The 23,882-nt window shown below is 35.3% G+C and overlaps 1 long non-coding RNA gene across 6 annotated transcripts in view; it reads right to left on the reverse strand.

Moving 5' to 3' along the window:
• Nucleotides 1-7,219: 7,219 nt before the first annotated feature.
• The window catches only part of LOC123001631 (uncharacterized), a 106,786-nt gene continuing 90,123 nt past the window's right edge, over nt 7,220-23,882 (reverse strand). For all 6 annotated transcript variants that reach the window (XR_008958500.1, XR_008958499.1, XR_008958498.1 and 3 more), the window contains one exon: nt 7,220-23,699. This is a non-coding gene — a long non-coding RNA (uncharacterized LOC123001631). The remainder of the gene's footprint in view (nt 23,700-23,882) is intronic.

Raw genomic sequence — 23,882 nt, forward strand, 5'->3', positions numbered from 1 at the left:
GGGGGTGTGGATGAAAGTAAGATTTGAGGCCTGTAGAACTGACAGGAATTGGTAAGACTACAGTGAGGTGAGAGAGGTAAAGGACAAAAAGGTGATAAGAATGACATCTAGACTTCTAGCTTGAGCAACTGGAACAGAAACAGAAGGAAGAGCAGTTGGGAATTTGAGGTAATTCTGGAACTTCCAGGTAGAGATTTCCATTATAAGTAAGATATTTACCCTGAAGCGCAGGAGGAAAATCCATATTAAAAACCAAATGAGTAAATGAAGCCATGGGAATGAAAGAGTTCAAGAGAGGCACTGGAGAATAAGAAAAAGGAGATGGACAAGGACAAAACCTTAAAAACAAAAACACCTAAAATATGTTAGAGAAAGAGTAGCACATAAGAGCAATTGAGGAGAAAACCAGACAATACAGTAACATGCATGTAGCAGGTAGGTAGAGCTTTTGAAAAAGGAGAAAACAGTCAGTGGCATCAACTGCTATCAATGCTAGCAGAGAAAATGACTGACAGTGTTCATTCCAGTTAACTAGCAAGCACTCACTGATTAACCAGAATGAAGTCACTGGTAACCTTTATGAGATAAGTTTCCACAAAGTTGAAGGGGCAAAAAGCCATACTGTGGCAGGTTGAGAAATGAACAGAAGGTAAAGAAATTGCTCATTAAAAGTTGACAACTCTCAAGAAACTTAGTTGTGAAGAGGAAAAGAGAAGTATGTGAGTAGCTGGAAGGGAATGTGTATGGACAAAGGAGGATTTTTGTTTCTCTGTGTTTTGAAAGAGATCTGAAAGGTAAGTACCAATGAAAAAGAGCCAGCGGAGAAAGACAGTAGATGATAAAGTAAAGAGAGAAAGACACCTCGGAAAGCTATAGAAAGAGCCAACAAGACTTAACTGTTATTCATTCCTCCCAAATCTTGAATAGAGAAGATCTAGAGAGAGAGAAAAACAAATTCAGGAGCTTTCCCTTGAAGACAGGAACCACATTAAGAGAACAGTGTATTACTAATCTGTCCTTAGATCTACCATCTGCTAACAGCATTGTGTTTTAACCTTTGCCTTGTCTTTTAGAAAGGGCAAGGAATCAACTGATGGACCTCACTAATGTTCACCTGATGTCAGTTTCTATGAGAATGTCCGGTCTTATGTAAATAACCTAGATGTGGTTTCCCTGATTCCATATACAGTAATTTAAACAGATACAGTCCTTGCCCTCAAGAAGCTCACAATAAAAAACAGATGACAGGGAGACACGTCTACCACCACCACCACCACATGAGGTCACAATATTACAGTAAGAGAACATGACACTTCTTAAACAGGAATTTATACTAGGTACGAGTTTGGTATTTGTTATTTCTGGCTATGGATTACATGAAAGTTTTATTAGAATATTGGGTGGGGTTAGGAAAAGTATTATTGGACTTCCGCAAAAACAGAGGAGGCCTGGGAAATAAGCAGGGTGGGAGAACTTGACTGGATTATAAATCCTGAGGAAAAAAACCTGTTGTATCCCCTACCACCGGGCTTCCAAGGGCTCAGTAAATGACAACATTTGACTGATTATATAAAGTCCTAGATCCAGAGACTCATTAATGGAAAAAATAGGTTTTTCAACTAGATTCAACTAAGGTTGAACAGGTAAGCTTGGATAGAAGACAGAATGCATTCTGGAAATCAAAGGATTAAAGGGGTATGAAACCTTAGACTGGGAGAAAAGATTTCCAGGGATGGAATATCAAAGAGCAATCAGGCTGATGATGAGACAGTTCAGGAGAACACTGTAGAGATGAGTGCTGGTACCCAAACTAGATACTACTACCTTTTGGTTTCAGGGAGAAAGCATGGATGTGGAAGAAATAACAGAAGTATTTACTAATAAACAGAATACTGGCCTAGCCAAGATTTTAGTGTTTTCCTGACAGAGGGGAAGAAATTTTATCATTCATTCTAGAAAATTCTGGGTTATTAAGATTTCAGTTAAGAGCTGCAGAGACCTCACATGAAAGTATGTTTTAAAAGTATTTATCTACTTTTTGGCTTGGCTATTCATAAGTCTTATATAGAACATCTTGCAATGTATTTCAGCAGGCAAGAAGTATAAATGATATTGGAAGAGAAATCTGGGGTCAGACTTTTTATGTTGAGAGAATTGTATCCAAGCCAAAAACTAGCAAGAGACAGCACCAGAACTCCACTTCAGTCTTTGATTCTAAATCTTGTGGTCACAGAATATTTTGGAAGGGGGAAATAAGCAACATGCCCACAATTAGAATATTACTACTATAACCTGGCAAGAAGTAATGAGGATTTGAACAAATAGGGACAAGAAAGGAGAGAGAAGTCTGGATTCCAAAGAAACTGTGGAGGTGGTGTTAACAGGATTTTGACAACTGAGTACATGGGGTAGGTAAGAAAGAGGGATACATCATAATGAGTATGGGGTTTCCCCAGAAATGACTCACCACACAGTGCAACTTGGTTGTGGCATGCCAATGAGATGAATGTGTGTCCATACGTCATCTATCAATTCATAACAACCTGCTTAAATAGAGATCATGACAATAAGACTGCAACAAAAAGTATTGTTGAGACAGCCCTGATTATAGAAAAAGCAGAATTAATAAGGATCTGTGATTTTTTTCTCCAACACCACTCCTTAGAAAAAATGCTCCAGTGAGCATGTATGAATGTATCTAGTCAATTGAGAGGTAGAGTTTGACTGGACTAGAGGGTTGTTGGAAAGGATATATCAGGCTTAAATAACTTATTGAAACTAAGAGATTACAGAATATTAGAAATTGAAAAGTGTTAGAGATCACTTAGTTCAATTATTTCCATTAAAAAAAAACTGTTTATAGACCATTTCAAACATACATATAGTGAAAAGAACAGTATAATGAATCCCTAGGGTAACATATCACCAATTTAATAATCACCAATTTATAGAAAACTTGTTTCAGCTTTATCCACACCCCCAGATAACTATAAAATTATATAAATATTTTATTATGAAATCTCTAAAATACAAGATTTTTTAACACATAATAATGTCAGAAGATATTAGCAAATGCTATATCTAATAAAGTGTTAATCACTAAAATATATAAAGAACTTCTACAACTCAACACCCAAAAAACCAAATAATCCAATTAAAAATGGGGAGAGGAACTGAACATTTTCCCAAAGACATATAAATAGTCAACAGTCACGTAAGAAGATCTCAACATCACTAATTATCAGGGAAATACAAATCAAAACCACAATGAGATCTCACTCTACACCTGTCAGAATGGCTAGTATCAGAAAGACAAGAAATAGTAAGTGTTGGCAAGGATGTGGAGAAAATGGAACCCTACTGCACTGTTGGTAGGAATGTAATGGTACAGCCACTATAGAAAAGAGTACAGAGGTTCCTAAAAATATTAAGAAATGCCATTTAATCCAATAATTCCACTACTAGCTCTTTACCCACAGAAAACAAAAACACTAATCCGAAAAGACATATGCACACTTACGTTCATTGCAGCATTATTTACAAAGCCAGGATATAGAAACAACTTGTGTCCATTGATAAATGAATGGATAAAGAAGATGTGATATATACACACAATGGAATATTACTCAGCCATAAGACAGAATGAGATCTTGCCATTTGTGACAACATGGATGGACCTAGAGGATACTACACTAAGTGAAATACGTCCAACAGAGAAAGACATGTGTCATATGATCTTATGTATATGTGAAAACTAAATAACAAAACAACTAACAAACAACACAAAAAGCAGAAACAGAACCATAAATAGAACTAATTGATGGTTGTCAGAGGGGAGAAGAGTAGAAGGATTAATAAAATGGGTGAAGGGCAATGGGAAATACAGGCTTCCAGTTACAGAATGAACAAGTCACAGGGATGAAAAGTACAGCACAGAAAATAGTCAATGGTTCTATAATAGAATTGTACGCTGACAGGTGGTAGCTACACTTGTGGGGAACATAGCATAAGGTAGACTTGTTGAATCACTATGCTGTACACCTGAAACTAACGTAACACTGTGAGTCAACTATACTTCAATTAAAAAAGAATATGAATTCAATAGAAATGAGCAGATTTTTTTCTAAAAAAATACCATCATACCCCCCAAAATTAACAATAATTTCTTAATACCATAAAATATTTGGTCAGCATTCAACATTTCTCCAATTGTTTCATAATTTCTCTATATATGTCTCTGAAGTCTTTTTCATCTATAGTTTCCCCTTCCTTCTTTTTAAATTTTTCTTGCTAAGAAAACAGAAGCGAGGTAATATGCCCTATAAAGTTTCCCACATTCTAGATTTTGCTAAATGCATCCCAATGGTGTCATTTTACGTATTCTTCTGTACCTTGTATTTTCTCTAACCTGGTATATATAGGCTTCATCAGATTCAAGTCCAATTATCTGGCAAGAATGCTTCACAGGCAATAGAGGCACACAATGGCTGGCCCAAAACCCCCCTTATTTTTATTTTTATTTTCAAGATTTTATTTATTTGACAGAGAGAGAAACAGCACACACAAGTGAGTATGAGCAGGGGGAGGAGCAGAGGGAGAAGCAGACTCCTTGCTGAGGACGGAGCCCAACCCAGGACTTGATCCCAGGACCTGAGCTGAACGCAGACACTTAACCGACTAAGCCACCAAGGTCCCCAAAACCTTTTTTTTTTTTTAATACGGATTAAATTGAAGCCTCAGCATTGTCAAGTAGTTCACATAGTGATAAAATCAAGAACAAAACCCCAGCCTTTTCATTCTCTGTTTTCTACTCCTTTCATTGTATATTGTTAACATCTTGCTGAGTGATTATAATACACCAATTACTCTGCTATGCATTATATGAGATATGGTCCCACCACTCACCACTTATTACCCATGCCATAAATCCAGAAGACATTCTAGGTTTCTTCACTTCTCTTACTTTCACCAAGTCCATTAATTTTATCTGTTTAACATCTCTCTCATTTGTTCCATCCTTTCCACCCCCACACCTACTCCTTTAGTTCAGACCTTTCTCATTGCTTTCCTGAATCACTAAAATAGCTTCCTGAAGCCCCCCTCCTCCATAACTATCTTGCCTTTTTCAACCCAGACCTACCTTGTCAACAAAAGATTTTTCTAAGTTACAAGTCTAAAATATATGATTTTTCTGCTTTAACCCTTTGATAGTCTCTCATTTCCATGGTGGAGTCCATATTCGTTAATGCAACCTATAGTCTCCTCCTTCATCTGACCTTTGTCTATCCAACCACCCGCATCTTCATTACTTCCACTCACTATATTCCAGTTTATTGACTCTTTGAAGCTTTCTCAATGTGCCAGCAAGGATATATAGTGATTAAAAGTAGACTCTAGAATTAGACTTGACTTTGATCCATATATTCCCCCATTTACCATCCATGCAACCCAGAACATACTTACCATCTCTGTGCACCACTTACCTCACCTGTAGAATGGGAAAATCTCACTGAATTATTTTCTGTGTGTGTGAAGGATGACTGAAATAGCACAAGTAAAAAACTAGCATGAGAGCACTCAGCAAATATTGGATAGTATCGGTGTCATTATGTTGTTCATTCATTTCTGTATCCTTTAAATCTACTCCCAAGAACGTTGTCCTCTTCTTTCTTGATAACCTCTCCCTTATTAATAACCTAGAAAATTCTGATTCTGATCTCTAAACCTTACAGATATTTGCATTGCTGTGCCCTATGGCTGTAAGTCTGTCTCTCTACACAACTGTGAAAATTTTAGACAGAGACCAGATCTTTCTTATATTTGGCTCTTCATGTCCTGGAACACAGGCAATTCACTGTCCTGGTTCAGTGGAAAGCTCAATAATTCAAGTTTGGTAAACAACAAAATTGATGGTGTTGACTTTAATTATATCAATTTTAATTTATGAGTCACTGAACCATATTTTAGGAAAAATATAAAATAGTTGATATTGAAATATTAACTGTTCATCAGCTCCTTTCCTTTATTATTTCTTTTTTTTTACTAAATTAATAATGTAGGATTGTATCTGATGACAATAAGTTTCCTTTCCTTTCAACAGTGAAAACTGTATAATTATAAAATTTTTAAATGGTTAAATCTTTTGCTACTTATTTTAATTCAAATCCAGTATATTATTATATATATTCAGAACTCAAACTATTCATCTTCATCTAAACCTTCAATTAAATTCCACAATGCAAACCTCTTGGCACTAGAACTACATTTCATGTTTATTCAACTGAGACTGTGTCTTGAAAAAGTGTTGAAGTTTGGGGGTTTTCTGGTGAGAATCCACGTTCTGACATCACCTTGCCCATGACAGCGATTGGCTGTTGGAAGGCAAAGAAGAGTTTATAGCCAGTCACAGCAAGCAAATGAGTGAGTGAGAGAGCAGAGGAAATATTCAATCTGTGTCGCTCACTCCTGTGAGACTGTCTCCTCACTCCAGAACTGCAAAAGGGTAAGATTTACTATGACGACTTCATTTTCTTAAAATTGAACACTCCACATTTTACATCTCCGGACCTGGCTTTGAATTTTTTATTTTAATGTTGATGTTATTGAATTGTATAGAATGGCTATGTAATTTAACACTTGCGTATCATTAAACTAGTACTTCAGAGTTTAGATTCTTTCCAAAAGGTTAAGCTTATTAACCTACACACGTAAATAAGTTCTTAATATTGTGCACATAAACTAGAAAATTTTGTGTCCTACTTTCTGTCTCTCCACCTCACAAATAACTATTTGTTTCCTCGTTCTGATGTATTCAAGATAACCCGACTGAAAACTATTTTTCACTTGTAAATATGCCTCAATGAATGCAGATTTCACCATATATTATGCCTAATCTATACTTCAATTATATACAATGTCTTTTCAATATGTTCGGTTTCAAAGTGTTCATATCCTGTATCTCTAAAATCAGTATGGAAAAATATATAGTACTAAAGAAATAAATAATGTCAGTAGTTTATCATACTTTTTCCAATGAAAACTTGTAATTAGATTTTCAAAACTATCCTTTAAGAATGTTTGAATTGTTGTCTGGGTTAGTAGTAGTCAATATAGATGTCTGTTTTTTATGAATCACAAAGTAAATAAAATGAGATTTATGTAGGCAGCCAATTGCTGCCTACATGAATCACTTGGTTCTTTTTATATTATTCCTGCTATGTTTTCATCTAGTTGTTTTTAGGGTTTGCTATGAGAAATTTATGTAATCAAAACCCTTTCTACAGTTCCATGTATTTAAGTTTTTAGCTCTTTAAGACATTATAAATATTCCTTAAGACATTATAAATATTCCAACTCTTTTCATAAAGCTGCAGAGCAAATAATCTTCCTATTTGCTGGCAAGCTTGACCATGGGTAACAAAGTTTAAAGTAATACTTTAAGCACCCCAATAGCAATAAAAACTTCTTAGACAGATGGGCCCCCTTTAGGGGCAAAGCCTCTTTATCGTCGTGCGGCCATTCAGAACTTTTACTGAAGTAGACAGAACTGTTAGCAAGTGTGTAGGCATCAAAATCAAAAGACCCAGTCTGCCACAAATAGAGTGTGACTTAGGACCCAAGACACCTTCTCCAAGCCTTAAATTTTACTCTGTGTAATGTTTCAGTGTTAGATACTCAATAAGGATACAATAAATTATGGCTAATGACAAAATGTAAAATCAAACTTCAGAATATAGTATGTGACATGGGTTTCATACATACATTTTAAATACTACTTTTCCAAGTGTGTTTACGGGGAAATTGCCATCATCATTACATATTGCTTCTAAAATGTTGCCAAAGCTGTCACTCTCAGTTAAACACTTTCAGTTAAACATATATGTCAGTGAAATGGGTGGGTGTTAGTAGGCTTGTAGCTAAGTTTATTCAACCTTTATTAAAACAGGATTTTATCAAATAGAATGAAATTAAAGCAGGATAGGATTTTACTATCTCTCTCTTTATATTTATGAGGAATCTTTGTGGAAGTGAGATCTTTGCATGGCCACAAACCCCAGGACTGTTTGGGAACTACTCCCATTCTGAGAGTTGCATCTTCAATTCTTCCATAGAATTGAAGTCTCCATGATGACTATTGACCTGACCCTGAAAAGCTCTTGATCCGTCCTGTGACAGTCTCCCCACTAGTGATGGAAAGCTGAAATGGAGCTGGAGAATAACCTAATTTGAGAAAATCTTCCCCTGATATCCCAAGGTGAAACTCTGATGAACTCTTCTCATAGAGTTATCCTTAGACATGGCTATTTGGTGCTATATGCTATGAAAATAGTATTTCACATATTACGGATCATTTCATATACAGAAAAAAAATACAAAGTATTCTAAGGTATTCATAGGAAAAATGGCTCCCATTTCCCATCTTACAAATAAACTTTTAGTTCGAAACCCATATAGAACCAATATATGGAATAAATATCTATAAAAATCACTGGTATAAAAGCAATCATTTAAATGTATTCAATTTTTGCTTATTTTTAATTATAAAAAAACCAGGCCACATAACTACACTAACAATTCAATTTCCTTAGTTGATATTCCCATGTCAATGATATTAGGAAGCCTGCTTGCCCCAGTGTGAAGTACACTAAGCATTCAAGCCCCTTACAGTAATGAAATGGTCTGCCACTGACAAATGGCAGCAGGTAGGGTAAAACCAAATATGGAACTCAAAATTACTTAAACAGACAGGTAAAGTTAGTTTTCTACCACTTAAAAAAAAGGAACAATTTTAAAATAAAAGCCAGAAAATCGGTCTTAATTAGTCAAAACTATAACTGGACAGAAACAAAAACAAATACTTCATTTTCTAGTATGAGTAAAAAAGTTACACTCCTAGTTTTAATATTTATTAACTTTACCACTTCATTAATTCCAGAAGCAATCACCAAAATGAAGACTGCTTTAATTTTGCTCAGCATTTTGGGAATGGCCTGTGCTTTCTCAGTAAGTTCTATATTAAAAACCTATAGTTATTTCCTTTTTTGGTCTTTTTATGTAAAAGAGAGAGTATGTAATAATTAAATGTTCTTTTAAACAGATGAAAAACTTGCATCGAAGAGCCAAATTAGAGGATTCTGAAGAAAATGGGGTAATTATGTTTAGAATACATTCTTGTCCTGACTATACTTCTAGATTTATTGCACATTAAACATGAATATATCATTTATTTTGCTTATGCAGGTCTTTAAGTACCGGCCACGATATTCTCTTTACAAGCATGCCTACTTTTATCCTCCTCTAAAACGATTTCCAGTTCAGGTAAGTATAAAAATTAATTTTCTTTCCCACCCATTATAATTTAAAGGGAATCAAATTTAACTACAAAACACCAAAATTCAATTCTCACTGAAAGTCAGCCAGAAAGACTGACTTACTACAAAAACTTTGCTTTTAATACAATACAATAAAATTTACTCCTAAGTTCTCTTTTAAAGCAGAGATATCTACATCATTTGGGCCCAGCCTAGAATGATATAATAAAAGCAAACACCTTGGTAGAGAGTTCAGGTATTTTGGCTAACGCATTGACAAAATGGACAACTTTATCTGTTGTTGACAGTTAAGTCAGTGATAAGGCCACTGTCATGTTATAGTTGAGTCACTACTGTCATACAGCTGTTAACATCCAATAATTTAGAGTCCTGTAATTGGTAAGGGGAAAGCTGACTTCATAAATAGCAGAGACCATTTTTAAAAACATTCCTGATAATCAATGGTGACTGCTGATGATTTTCTGAACCTATGACCTGTGTGAAGTGTGGCTCAAGAATGGTAGAGGAACAAGAGAAATTCATGAAGTGAACTAAAAGCTTGTGAGAAAAACAAAACATCCTTAAAATTCGTAAACAAAAAGGAAAATAACAAACACTAAAAATAAGAATTTCTACTTTTACTGGGTTACCAGTGAAGAAAGTCTTTGAAAACTTGAGGGTGTGGTGTTGATTTAAAATATTCAACGAACCAGAATTGTGCTATTTTTATTACTATACAGTTTGGGTTCAAGGCACCAATTATGCACCACTTGACCCAGGACTCCTGAGACACTAAAAGCAGTCAAGATGCTGAAAACGATGCCTCAGCACAGTGGCTTGGCAGAGCATCCTACCATGTGTTGAGCCAACCCATTTCTAACTCATACAATGTTAGGAAATGATCATCTTAAAGTATTTATAGCACCATAATAATTATGGGGAATGTGTGTGGCCACAGAAATATGAGCACAGATAATACAAGAGTTGTGGGTTTTCAGAATTGTCTTCCATTCTTTGGTACACCTCAGACCCACGAATAAACAGTGCTCATTTGAATGTTTGCTTCATTCTCCTTCTTAAACTAAATGGAAATGATAATAAATTTAAATTTCTGACTAGCTCCTCAATTTTTCTAAAATATCACATAGAGATATTCCCATCTATAAATTTTTACAGATATATAAGTGTGATCTAATGAAAATATCCATAGTGAAAAGATACTAGGAGAGGTTATATTTTTTCATTACTGATAAATTCAAAGTTCAAAACTCTTCAAGTAGATTTTTAATATACAAAATTTAGAGAAATTACATGCAGACAAATTCATTTCAACTAATACAGAATTTGTTAGTAAGACAGTTGTATTTAAAAAACGTCCAATGAAATGTATGCCCCAATCCAACCATCTGATCTAGTATTGATGATCTATTCTTCTACTTTACAAAGTTTCATTTCTCGAATTTTTTCCATTACATGTCTACTTGTATATTTTCCATAGCTCTGTATTATTCTCTTAAGTCTACCAAGTATTTGGTGCCCAGATTGTCAACCCAAAATGTATTAAGCTGTATTGGCTTTGAAATTTATGTTTTATTCAAACAAATCTGTGTTTACATATAATCATTTCTTTTTTTTTAAGATTTATCTATTTTAGAGAGAGTTTGCACAAGTGAGGGGAGGGGTAGAGGGAGAGGGAGAAAGAATCCTCAAGCAGACTCCTGCTGAACAATGAGCCTGACGTGGGGCTTGATTCCATGACCCTGAGATCATGACCCAAGGAGAAATCAAGAGTCGGCCACCTAACCAACAGAGCCACCCAGGCACCCCTACATATAATCATTTCTAAAATACCAACTTCCATGAAATATGTCATATTAATTATAAAGCTATCAACAGTCTACCTATAGCTTATCTATCTGCTTGGCTATAGAAATGTAAGCATAGATAAGCTTAACAACCTAAGCATTTTTAATTGAGGAAATTGTTTCTATTAGGAATCATATGTTATTTGAATTATATGTGAAGTCTTTGAGGGCAGAAACTTTATATTTCTTTTATTGGACTGATCTCAGCTATCACAGTGCTTGACACAGAGAAACTGTCCATGTTTCCAACTTCATCTCTTGCTACACCCTCATTCTAACAATGCCTAAAACATATATTTTGGGATTGAATAAATGGGAATGATAGAAGTTGAAAGGAGTAATGGTAAAATATATATACATACATATATGTGTGTGTATATATGTGTGTGTATGGGTGTATTTGACTTCCGGAAGAACAATATGTCTTAGCTACAAGTTGGCATAAATGAAAGAAAGGAAAAAAGAAAATATCAAGGCTTCAGGGCATTTCATGAAGTTTAAAATTGTTCTCACTGTAGATACTAATTGAAGAGTGAAGTGGTTGGGACAGCAAGAAGGCTACGGGTGAGGAAGCTTGTAAAAAGATTCAAACAGGCCCACTGAGACAAATATGTTGCATAAATATGCACCTATTAACTAACCAATAGAAACAGTTTACATGTAATACTATGCTTTATTCACCCTCTGCGCTAGGGAAAGCACAACCATTAAGGTCATGGCAGGGGAAGAACAGGTCTAATTATTCTGTTTTCCACCCAAGGTTATTCTTGGCTCAAAGGGACAAGCGTTCCCTTTTCTTGGGTGGATGGCATGGCCACTGAAGAATGAGCTCTACAGGGACAGCCCTGAGCAGGACTGGATCATGAGTATTTCCTCATATCTGATCTCTAACCCTGAGGTTCTTCTGCAGCTATATTTTCTAAGACCCACAGTACTTAACTAGGTCATCAGAATCAAAGCTAAGATTTGTAGGGCAGAAAATAACAGCATCTTAAGTTGGGTATCCATTTATCCATCTGGTGCCATTAGGGGTGGTTGCAGAAGAGAAGGAAAATTCAATTTAACACCGGGAGGAAGATGAAAAACATCTCCTCTACTGTTTTAAAGTCTCTGATAACAGGTGTTTAGACTTATATTTCCTTTTAAAAAGTAGCAAAGCTTGTTAACTTATAATTGTATTTTTATATACAGACTCCTTGGTTTAAAATATTCTCATTCAATATTGAGCTCTTTAGAGGGATGGTACTCTATAACTCTCCTAAATGAGTAAGTGAATTAATTTTGCTCTTAATTTTTTATCTCATATGTATAAAATTTTATTTATATATACAGAAAGGCTTATTTTATGAAGTAGCTTTAATTAGACTGAAAGATACCAAAACTTATATGTATCTCTAATTTCAAGTCAAATTCTAATTTAAATTCACCAGGAGCTCATTATTTAAAATAATCATTCAGTAACAACTTTTATTTCACAATAAGCCTAATCATCATTTCATTTATATTTTATAATGAAAATAAAATAACATGATCCATGTGTTAGTTCATTTGCCTTGAACTGGCTGGAGAAGGCACAACTGCTCTGGGCTTGATTCTTTCTCTGTAAAATAGATTTCTTTTTTTGTATTTTTTTAAATTTTATATTTAAGTCATGTGTTTTTTTAAATATTTTTTTATTATATTATGTTAGTCACCATACAGTACATCCCTGGTTTTTGATGTAAAGTTCCATGATTCATTAGTTGCGTATAACACCCAGTGCACCATGCAATACGTGCCCTCCTTACTACCCATCACCAGCCTATTCCATTCCCCCACCCCCGCCCCTCTGAAGCCCGCAGTTTGTTTCTCAGACTCCCTAGTCTCTCATGCTTCATTCCCCCTTCTGATTACCCCCCTTTCTTATCATAAAATAGGCAGAAGATATGAACAGACACTTTTCCAATGAAGACATACAAATGGCTAACAGACACATGAAAAAATTTTCAAAATCATTAGCCATCAGGGAAATTCAAATCAAAACCACACTGAGATACCACCTTATGCCAGTTAGAATGGCAAAAACTGACAAGGCAAGAAACAACAATTGTTAGAGAGGATGTGGAGAAAGGGGATCCCTCCTACATTGTTGGTGGGAATGCAAGTTGGTACAGCCACTCTGGAAAACAGTGTGGAGGTCCCTTAAAAAGTTAAAAATTGAGCTACCTTATGATCCAGCCATTGCACTACTGGGTTTTTACCCCAAAGATACAGACGTAGTGAAGAGAAGGGCCATATGCACCCCAATGTTCATAGCAGCTCTGTCCACAATAGCTAAATCGTGGAAGGAGCCAAGATGCCCTTCAACAGATGACTGGATTAAGAAGTTGTGGTCCATATATACAATGGAATATTATTCAGCTGTAAAATAGATTTAACTAGATAATCCTCTTGTTCTTGCAGAGTTAGGCAATTCTGCGATTCATTGCTCTAGTTTTTACATACAAAATGTTTCAACATATTTCTAATTCTTCTGGTGTTGAAAATGGAGTATCTCATTTCATATCTTTATCACTACAAAATGCCTTTCTCTCTCTAACCTCATTTTATATATTCCCAATCTCCTTGTATCTTTTTCTCAGAATCATATGAGAACTGTTCTAAGAAAATAAATCAGTCAAGATGGTAATACTAATTAGGGTAATTATTTGTACATATTTTATCTTAATTTAATCAGCAGGAAATTTCCTTTGGTGTTGAAAGTATGTATACATATACATGTACACAGATATTCATATATGTATGAATTCACATATATATACTTTTTTTTAGAGCAGTAGTGACTCATCTGAAGAAGATGGAAATGGTGACAGCTCAGAAGAGGAGGAAGAAGAAGAGGTAAGGAATTTCTGCAGGATTTTTCATAACAAACCAGGCAGCATAAAAACAAATAGGAAACTATTCTACTGTAGCCTGGACTTCGCAAACAGCCGGTGCCAGTTTACCAACTACCCACAGTCTTCTATTTTGGACAAGGAGAATGTTATTGAAATTAGAATCAACTAAGATGACCTGTTTAAAATACTACTGCAGTTTGACGTTAAAGTTACCCGTAAGTGGTACACAAAAACCAAAACTGGCTCCAGTATAAGTGGAAGAAGTGTAAATTCTGATAAAAAGAAAAGAAAGCATTATTTGTACTTAGGTAGACAGAACAAGATGGTAAAATACAAGTACCTAAACTCAGTGCAATACTTGTTTTAAGGACTGAATTTAAACTCAATTTACTAAGTGGGTAGTATATGAAAAGCTAATCTTATATCCTCTACAATGTTATTGTGACCCATTGGTCTTTCTTGACCCGCAAAATAGGGTTGTTCTTTTAAATGGGAATTTCATATGTCTTTTTGTCTAATAATAAAATTTATGTTCTTACAGAAATGCAAATACTCAAGATGTATAAATATATATATAGCACTATACAGTACTACAGATTCTACACATAGTACTACATAGTCTTCTATAGTACTACAAATTACTGTAGTTCATAGCTAAAATTCATCTGTATATCTTGGAAACTGTGCTAACACGTTTATAACTGACACTCTTGCTCAATATACTAATTACATACATTTTCTGGGTAGTCAATTGTAGCTATCCACTGCTTTGGGGACCTTCTAAATTCAGGTATTCCTAAGTGCTATTTATGAATGGGCAGTAAGAGTAAAAAATGGATCATGTATGAACATCTGCTATCTTGCAAATAAAACTGTATGGGAACTTTAAAAGTGACAAATAATTAGTTTGATTTTTTTTTAACCATAAAAGTATCATTTCCAGTACTATAATTTACCCTAATAGCTTAAGGAAGACCTTACAAGAATATCAAGCCAGTACCAGGAAAAACGCCACCTACTAAATCCCACAGAATTTTGCCTGGAGTTCCACTTAGTAATCTTACACAACAACTAAGCTGAGGTAATCCATTTAACTACAACTGTTTGCTGTACAGTGATCGAAAAATTGCCTTGCCAGCTGGATTTCTCAATTAGACTGCATACCCTTTGGCAATGGTTCTTCATTTGTTATGATGGTGGTTGGGAATGGAGGAAGATTAGGACTCCCTTAAAACTGTGATGAAATCATATACACTCAAAATGTTGCCAACAATCTCTGAACATTTATCATTGTCCCAAAACTTATCTGTAAACTTCTCATGACCCAAAGGACTACAGACCATAGGTTTCATCTCTGGTTTGGGGAGAAACTGCTGTATCCTCCTTATAAGTCCTCGCATTGCCTAGCACGTTTCTTATACAATATATGGTACCCAACAAATATCTGGTGGCTTGGTTTTGAAAACTTCCGAGAATAAATACTCCAAACAACACTCATTAAAAGTGATCATAGCAAAGTGGATAAATAAACCTGGAGGCTTCTATCCTGAAGAGATTCTAGAACTTCCTTTTTCCCCATTTCTTCCCTAAAATTTCATTGGCAATTCAGGTTAAATATACGGAGTCCCCAAGAATTGTATTCATATGAGAGGGTGCTTAAGAATGTTTACTATTTGGTGATCAAACATTTTTTTCCACTCCTAAACTATTCAGCCTCACTATACATTATCATATGTATAGAGGTCATTGAAATTTCAGAAACTGAACTCATAAGTGTAACCAGCACCAATATCAAAAAGCAGCACATACATTGTGCTCCATTTCATTCATTAACCAAAGCCACCAAGAGCAACTGCTAAATTTTAAGTCCTAACAGATACTGGTTTTGCCTATTTTTGTGTGTTATATAAATGAAATCACACATCGTATATTCTTTTGTATGTGGCCTCTTCCACTCTCAACTTCAAAGGTTGATCTGTACCATTCTACAATTGTATGTCATTCATTCTCATTGTCAGTATCTCATGATGTGAATGTACCACAATGTATTACTCTTCTGTTGATGGCCATTTGGGTAGTTTCCAAGTTTGGGCTATAATGAAGAGTGCTATTGCGAATATTTTAGTATGCCTTCTGGTGAACATATGCATTTATTTCTGAAGGCCATTTTACTCAGAAGTAAAACTTCTAAGTCAAAAGGTATGCATATGTTCAATCTGAGCAGATACAACCAAAGCAGATAAACTGTGGTCTCCTTCTATCAGTGTTATCAGTTGTTCCACATTCTCACCAATATTTGTTTCTTTCGTCATTTTAGCCATTCTAATGGGTTAATAATACTTTTTTAAAAATTATTGCTAATTTTTCTATTCAGAAAGATATTTGAAGCTTAATACCCATCAACAGACTGACCTGTTTTCCTTTTTAATTCACTGCAATAGGCTAGCCTTAAATAAAGTATCTAATAAATAAAGGGCTTTGTAGGAGAAAATACAGAAGTTCATAGTTGAGAATTTGGATCTTTAATCATGACCTTGCCACTAATGAACTACCATCTATTTGACCTCATGAAAGTTATTTATCTTATTGGACCTCAGGTTTGTCATGTGTAATATGACAGTACAGAACCCAAATTGTATGTTCTATTCTAAGAATCTTTCCTCCTTCTCCCCTGAAAGGTTTAGTCTGTTGGAATAAAGCATAAGTGAGAAAAAAATAAACAGCATGGTGTTTGTGGGTTATTTGACACAATTAGCTTAGGGACTGTTTTGGGGTGGATTCTAGTAGTCCCAAGAGTTTATTGAAACAGTGGAATTTACAAATTTGATGAAATAAACACATTCTTCTTTAGTCACTTTGTTTTAGTAATAAGGCAGGCTAAATCCAGGTTGTGTCTGTTTTATTTTTTTTATTTTTATTCTTTATATAAACTTGTTTTTTTCTTCAATATTTTATTTTGGAATCTGTGGATTATCTTAAGTTTTTATTGAAATTCCAGTTAGCTAATATACAAGGTAATACTAGTTTCAAGTGTAAAATATAGTGATTCAACGTTTCCATACAACACCCAGTGCTCATTACAATTGCCCTCCTTAATCCTCATCACCTATATAACCCATCTTCCCACTCACCTCCCCTCTGGTAACCATCAGTTTGTTCTCTATAGTTAACAGTTTGTTTCTTGGTTTGCCTCTCTCTCTTTTTTTCCCCTTTGCTTGTCTGTTTTATTTCTTAAATTCCACATATGAGTGAAATCGTACAGTATTTGTCTTTCTCTGACTTATTTCACTTAGCATAATACTCTCTAGCTCCATCCACATCATTGCAAATGGCAAGATTTCATTCTTTTTCATGGCTGAATAATATTCCAGTGTGTGTGTGTGTGTGTGTGTGTGTGTGTATGTATATGTATCACATCTTCTTTATCCATGCATGATGTAAAGTTTTGACTTTTAATATTAGCTATGAATTACAACAGACTAACTCCATTAACAAACAACTGCCTAACAACATAAAGGCCAAGAATAAAATGTTAAATAAATTATAGTAATATTAACAAGATTATAATAAGCATTCATTTGAGGAGTGTTAATTTTTTTAAAACACCTTCATGCAATAACATTATATACCACTAAAAATTTCTTGGAGTGTTTAGTTTCTTTATTGCATGGTAAAATTGTGTCAAATATCTGAAGTTTTCTGAATACTGCATCTAATACAGAACTGGCTTATATACTGGCAGGTGACTTTTAAATTAAATACATTTTTTGTCTAAATATACTTGAAAGCATATGAAAAATAGTCACTTCTTTTTGCCAGTAAATAAGACATTCGATCAATTTGTTTGAAGACAGGCATTTCTATAAAAATTCCTTTCAGAAAAAAATATCCTAGGCATAGTGTGAACATTCATATAAATCCTCCCCCTCATCAAAAACATCATACTGCATTACAAAGGGCTCAGCTTTTTAAATTAGAAAGATGACAGCTACATCACATATAAGACCTTAAGCAAGTTATTTACCTTTTCCGAGCTCACCTTCCCTTTCTAAAGAGAATAATAATGCTACCTTACAAGACTATTATAAGAAATTTAAAAAAAAAAAGTATAAGTTCTCAGCTGATTTTTCAGCAAATGTAAGAATCCATTTACTACTATGTTGTAATAGTATTGATAAGACTAAGAGCCTAAGGCATCTAGAATATAATATCACATAGTTAGATATGCTGAAATTATTACAAAAGTGTGTTTTATTGATTAAATACAATATGGAAATGTCTAAAACTGACTTTGGTGAGATAAATAGAATAAGATAACTTTGAGTTGAGTTCTAAGACGTGAGAAGTGCAAATGGCATAAGAGGAAGCAAAACTGTTAGCATTAAGTGATGAGCTGGCTGAAGAATACGTTTTTCTCAATAGTGGCTCATGACTCCAACAAATTTTGAGTTCTCTTCCAGCTAAAATGACTTTTCTTGCTCTGGATATTTTCACCAGGAGACTTCAAATGAAGAAGAAAACAATGAAGAGAATGCAAATTCTGATGAAAATGAAGATGAAGAGTCTGAGGCTGAGAACACCACCCTTACTGCCACACCTGGCTATGGAGAGGAGACCACACCTGGAACAGGTTATATAGGTCTAGCTGCAATCCAACTTCCCAAGAAGGTAATAATTCCTCAAAAATGTTAAATCTGATTTCATTTCTTTACTGAAATCTAAGGTTATCTTGACACCAAACACACAGTGTTTTATATTACTTTACCTTCATTAACTCATTGAAAAAACAAGAGCAGGTTCAATTTCCCTGTTTACATGTAAGGAAAGATCTTTTCCCAGGCAAGTTCTCTTCCCATGTTATTACACTGACTTCCTACATTATAGCAGAAGACTAAGGACAAGCATCTTAGCAATGGATAAAAGGTCCTGAAAGATGCCACTGTATTTCAGGGAAGAGGACTCTAAGACAGACAAAGAGAATAGCAAAGCTATAGGAAGCATCTCCCACAGAGAAGGCTTATTTATCAAGTACTTTTTCTCCATCTAAACCCAATGACAAAGTTACGAATCTTGAATTCTTAAAACACCCACCAAAGGTACTAATTCTGATTTTTAAAACACCCACCAATTCTTTTGTAAGTTAACCTGGCTTCAGTTCAAAAATACATCTAGAGCAAGGCCTTAGGTACAGCTGTGTTGCATGAAGGAATGGTCTTAAGTTTTTACATTTTCACACCTAAATCTGGATTCTTTCAAACTTTTCCTTACAGTCTGGGGATATAGGACACAAGGCTACAAAAGAGGAGGAAAGTGATGAAGAAGAAGAGGAAGATGAAGAAAATGAAGAAAATGAAGCAGAAGTGGATGAAAATGGGCAAGGCATAAACGGCACCAGCAGCAACAGCACAGAGGCAGAAAATGGCAATGGCAGCAGTGACGGAGACAATGGAGAAGGTGAAGAAGAAAGTGTCACTGAAGCCCATGCAGAAGGAACCACAGTGGCTGGAAAGCAGGACAATGGTGGCTCTAAGACAACAACCTCTCCAGATGGTGGGTATGAACGTACGACTCCAGCACCAGAGCTCTATGGGACTACCACCCGGCCATCTGGGGAAGCCACCCCCACCGGATATGAGGGAGAGTATGAACAAACAGGCACTAATGAATACGACAATGGATATGAAGTCTATGAAAATGAGAATGGGGAACCTCGTGGGGATAATTACCGAGCCTATGAGGATGAGTACAGCTACTATAAAGGGCGCAGCTACGATGGCTATGATGGTCAAGATTACTACTATCGCCATCAGTGAAGACGCAGCCTGGGATGAATTCCTCCATTCTGGCATTTCATGTGGCTACCATTTTCAAAGTTCAACTCAGGAAGGTGCAATATAACAAATGTGCATATTATAATGGGGAATGGTGCTACTGTTCCAAAGTAATTTTCTGTAATTGCTTCTGCAAGTAATGTGCTTCTTGTTGCTTTTCCCTGGTATATTATTGAAAGGCTACTGCAAATCAGGGCCATTTAAGCCAATCCATGAGATTGAGTTCAATTAAATGTTTTGAGGTTGTAGTTCTATAAATAGTATTTTTAACATGTTTGTACTACTATTAACTGCTAAAACTACTCTTCATACAAGATGTGCTTCTAAGAATTAACATTAATGATACTATATACAAAATATGTGTTCTTTAATCACGCTGCTTATCCAACACTGTATATTATGTTTAATTATCTTCTTCATGTATTTTTATGTGACCTTTATGTATATTCTATCTATGGGTTTTATCACAAATAAAAATGCAATCTTTCAAATATGTTATAATTTAAAAAAGAGAGAGAGAGAGATGCAGAATTGAAAAAGATGAATCCGGGGGGGGGGGGACAACTGAACTAAAGGATAAAAGCTTATTTCCATATTGTTTAAAACTATGGTTTAAAACTCAGAAGAACTGTAAGTATTTTGTCATGGATAAATCAACATAACTAAGATTTTGACATGCTTGTGGGCACAGTCAACCATATACATCAGGAGAATAAATGGCTTTAATTATAGTTGCCAGATTTAACAAAAATATAGGATGCTTAGTTAAATTTAAATTTCAGATAAACAATGAAAAACTTCTTAGTATAAGTATGCTTCATGAATTATTTGGCCTCTGTGAATTATCTGGGACATACTTACACTAAATAAATCATTCATTACTTATCTAAAATTCAAATTTAATGGAATATCCTATTTTGTATCTGGCAACCCTACTCCTATTTGATTTGGTTTTAGGTGGGGTAGGGAGTAGGATGGAGTAGAAAACTCTTACATAATCACACACATGCACACCATTAAAGAGTGGTTGCAGACATCATGACATCATGATGCTTCACTCCTACATATTTCAGTATTTAGTATAAAAGCAAGAAATTCTCCTACATAGCCACAATACCATTCTCATTCTCATTATAAAGAAATTAAACACAGCAATGATAGTATTTTGTAATTTACAGATCATATTCACATTTTCCCAATTATTCTAATAATACCATTGATTACTAACTCATTTAATCCTCACAAAACTCTGTCAGGTAGGTATTTTTATCGCCCCCATCTTACTGATGAAGGAACTGAGTCAGGCACAAAGAGATCCACAGCTTGCACAAGGTCACAACTGACAAAGCTGAGCGTAAAACAAAGGCAGGCTGGTTTTAGCACCTGCGCTCTCTACCATTTATGGTATATTCATTAGTGTATATTTATCAGCAATAGATGTTGAGCCATAACTGAGCAGGAAATCTCTAATGATGAGAACACTGCTGAAAAATAAGCTTTGTCCTATATTACAATTTTCTTAGAACCAGCCAGGTTTTATGACTTGAGCCCTAAAGAATATTTTCAAAGCAAGGGTCTTCTCATATTTTGGCATATGTTTTTACATATTGTGCAAAGTGCAGGAACTCTGGAGTCAGATGGGTCTGAATAATGGTATTATTGAGAGTGAATTAATATCCTTCTCTAGTTCTCATCACCTCATTTCCTACATGTGAAATGTACTCAGTAGTTGCTGTTCAGAGCCCAACATGTTAATGAGGTGATCAGGATCATCTCTCTCCTCTCCGCTCCCCTTCCTTTCTCCGTCTTAACACTTGGATGCATCCGACTGTTATATAATTACCTGGTCCTTTGGGAACTCATGGAACATTGTTTTCTTGCCCTAATGCATCTTTGTAAACAAAAGCTTTTGATGAGATTGAGGCCTTGGGAACAGTGTAATCAATACTCTTTATTAGACAATATAGGTAATCTTTACTATTTATTTGTGACGTATTGTCACAAACTATCTCAGTATATCATAGAATCCTCAAATCTTAGATTTGGAAAGGATCTTTGAAATCTGTGAAGTTCACTTATTAATATTCCAAACTTATTCATTTTTTAATAGCAAAATTGGTTCATCTTTTCCTCTATGGTTTCTTCCTTTGTTTTTTTTTATTATAATAATATTTTTTATTATATTATGTTAGTCACCATACAGTACATCCCTGGTTTTTGATGTAAAGTTCGATGATTCATTAGTTGCGTATAACACCCAGTGCACCATGCAATACGTGCCCTCCTTACTACCCATCACCAGCCGATCCCTTTGCCTTTGACTTATGGAATGAGGGTGTCTGCTCTGTACTCTTCCACCTCAGGGTTTTGAGCTAGCTCACTTTAATTTCACCATTGCCCCAAGCATCCAGGAGTTTCCTTTAGACTAGTGGGGGATTTTTCAGAGAACTATGGCAAGACATTCGCTCAGAGTAGGCCATGGCTGCAGAGGAAAGATTCACAGCCTAGCCAAGATACCAAATGAGTGGGCAGTCATATGGTGAGGCCTATAGACAACCAACTACCCAGGGTCTAGATCAAAGCAATATGATGTTCTTGAATGCAGACTTGGGAGTGGACTGGTAAAGGCTGTGATTTAACACAGCTCCTGGACATCCCAACAATGACCCTTATAGTAATTCTCTCAGTCATATCATACAAAATCTTCTTCATGGAAGACCCCTCCGCAAATAATGTTTCCTACTTAGGATCACGTTAAGAGTTCCAGCCTCCTTCTGCCACCCTAGCTAGCTAGACTCCCTGGTCTCTTGCTTCAAGTTCTTTTCACCTTTCCACCAAAAGCTCTGTTTTCTATATTCCTTGCTAGTACCTACTGATGGTCCATCTGGCAGATGATGAGAATCCAAATTATTAGAAAAAATAATTTTTATTCCTCCCAGGGAAAGATACTCTTTCTCCTGAGAACCAATCAAATGACTCCTCCAAATAGAGAAAAAATAAAAAGTTAAATAAGTTATGTTCATATTTGGGGGGGAAATCAAGTTGTATCTTTATATTCTTCTATCTACAGAAAATTCTTTTGCTATTGTTAACATGCAGAAACCAGTCTGTAGCTGTGGCAGAGCTCATAGATGCCCATAATATCTATTCTTCTTTCTCTTTTTGAGTAACAGAATCCTGGTTTTTAAGCTGGGTCTGTGCCTACAGAGTAAATTCTAATTTCTTTCACTTTCATTGGAACTAGATGTGGTCATTCAATTTAAGTTCTGCCATGTGTACCCTGGATGTGTACCATTTCTTGGTTGTCTCCCTAAAGAGAAGTATTATCTTCTTCCCCTTTCTCCAATTTCTCTCTCCTACTGGCTGGAATTCAACAACGATGGTGACCCATCTATGACACTGTGCATGAAGCAATAATCTATGGATGGCAAGGTGACAAGATAGAAAAAGTCTGCACCACACCAGCCTTGGACTCCTACCTCTACAAATAGACTTCTGTTTTCTTTTAGCCACTGTGATTGTGGATCTCTGTTATTTACATGCAAATTATATCCCAACTCAGTAGTTCTCAAAGTGTAGCCATCAAATCAGCAAAGCAGCATCAGTGCCAGTTCTGTTCTAAGCATTTTACATATATTACCTCATTCTCAACAATTACTAAAAGTCTACTACGTTTTACAAGTAAGGAAACTGAGTTACGGAGACATTTAGTAACTTGCCTGAGATGATGCAGCTGCTAAGCGGAGGAAAGAAATCTGCTCCAAAGTCCACGCCCCATTTATCTCTCACAGCTTCTTTCTTTATAGAGAAGTCACCCTGTTAAGATAAGTGAGTTTAACTGGGAATCAGAAGAGGAAGTTTTGGATAAGAGCACATATAGCAAGCCTAACTACGTTTTTACTTCTTTGCCCTTTGGTATTAATAAGAAGATATAATTTTACAGGTTTCATGTCACAATCAGGTGATCAAAGAAGAATCTCTTTGAGAACAGAGACTGTT

This window comes from Ursus arctos, unplaced genomic scaffold (assembly GCF_023065955.2).
Source record: "Ursus arctos isolate Adak ecotype North America unplaced genomic scaffold, UrsArc2.0 scaffold_9, whole genome shotgun sequence".
Taxonomy (NCBI): domain Eukaryota; kingdom Metazoa; phylum Chordata; class Mammalia; order Carnivora; family Ursidae; genus Ursus; species Ursus arctos.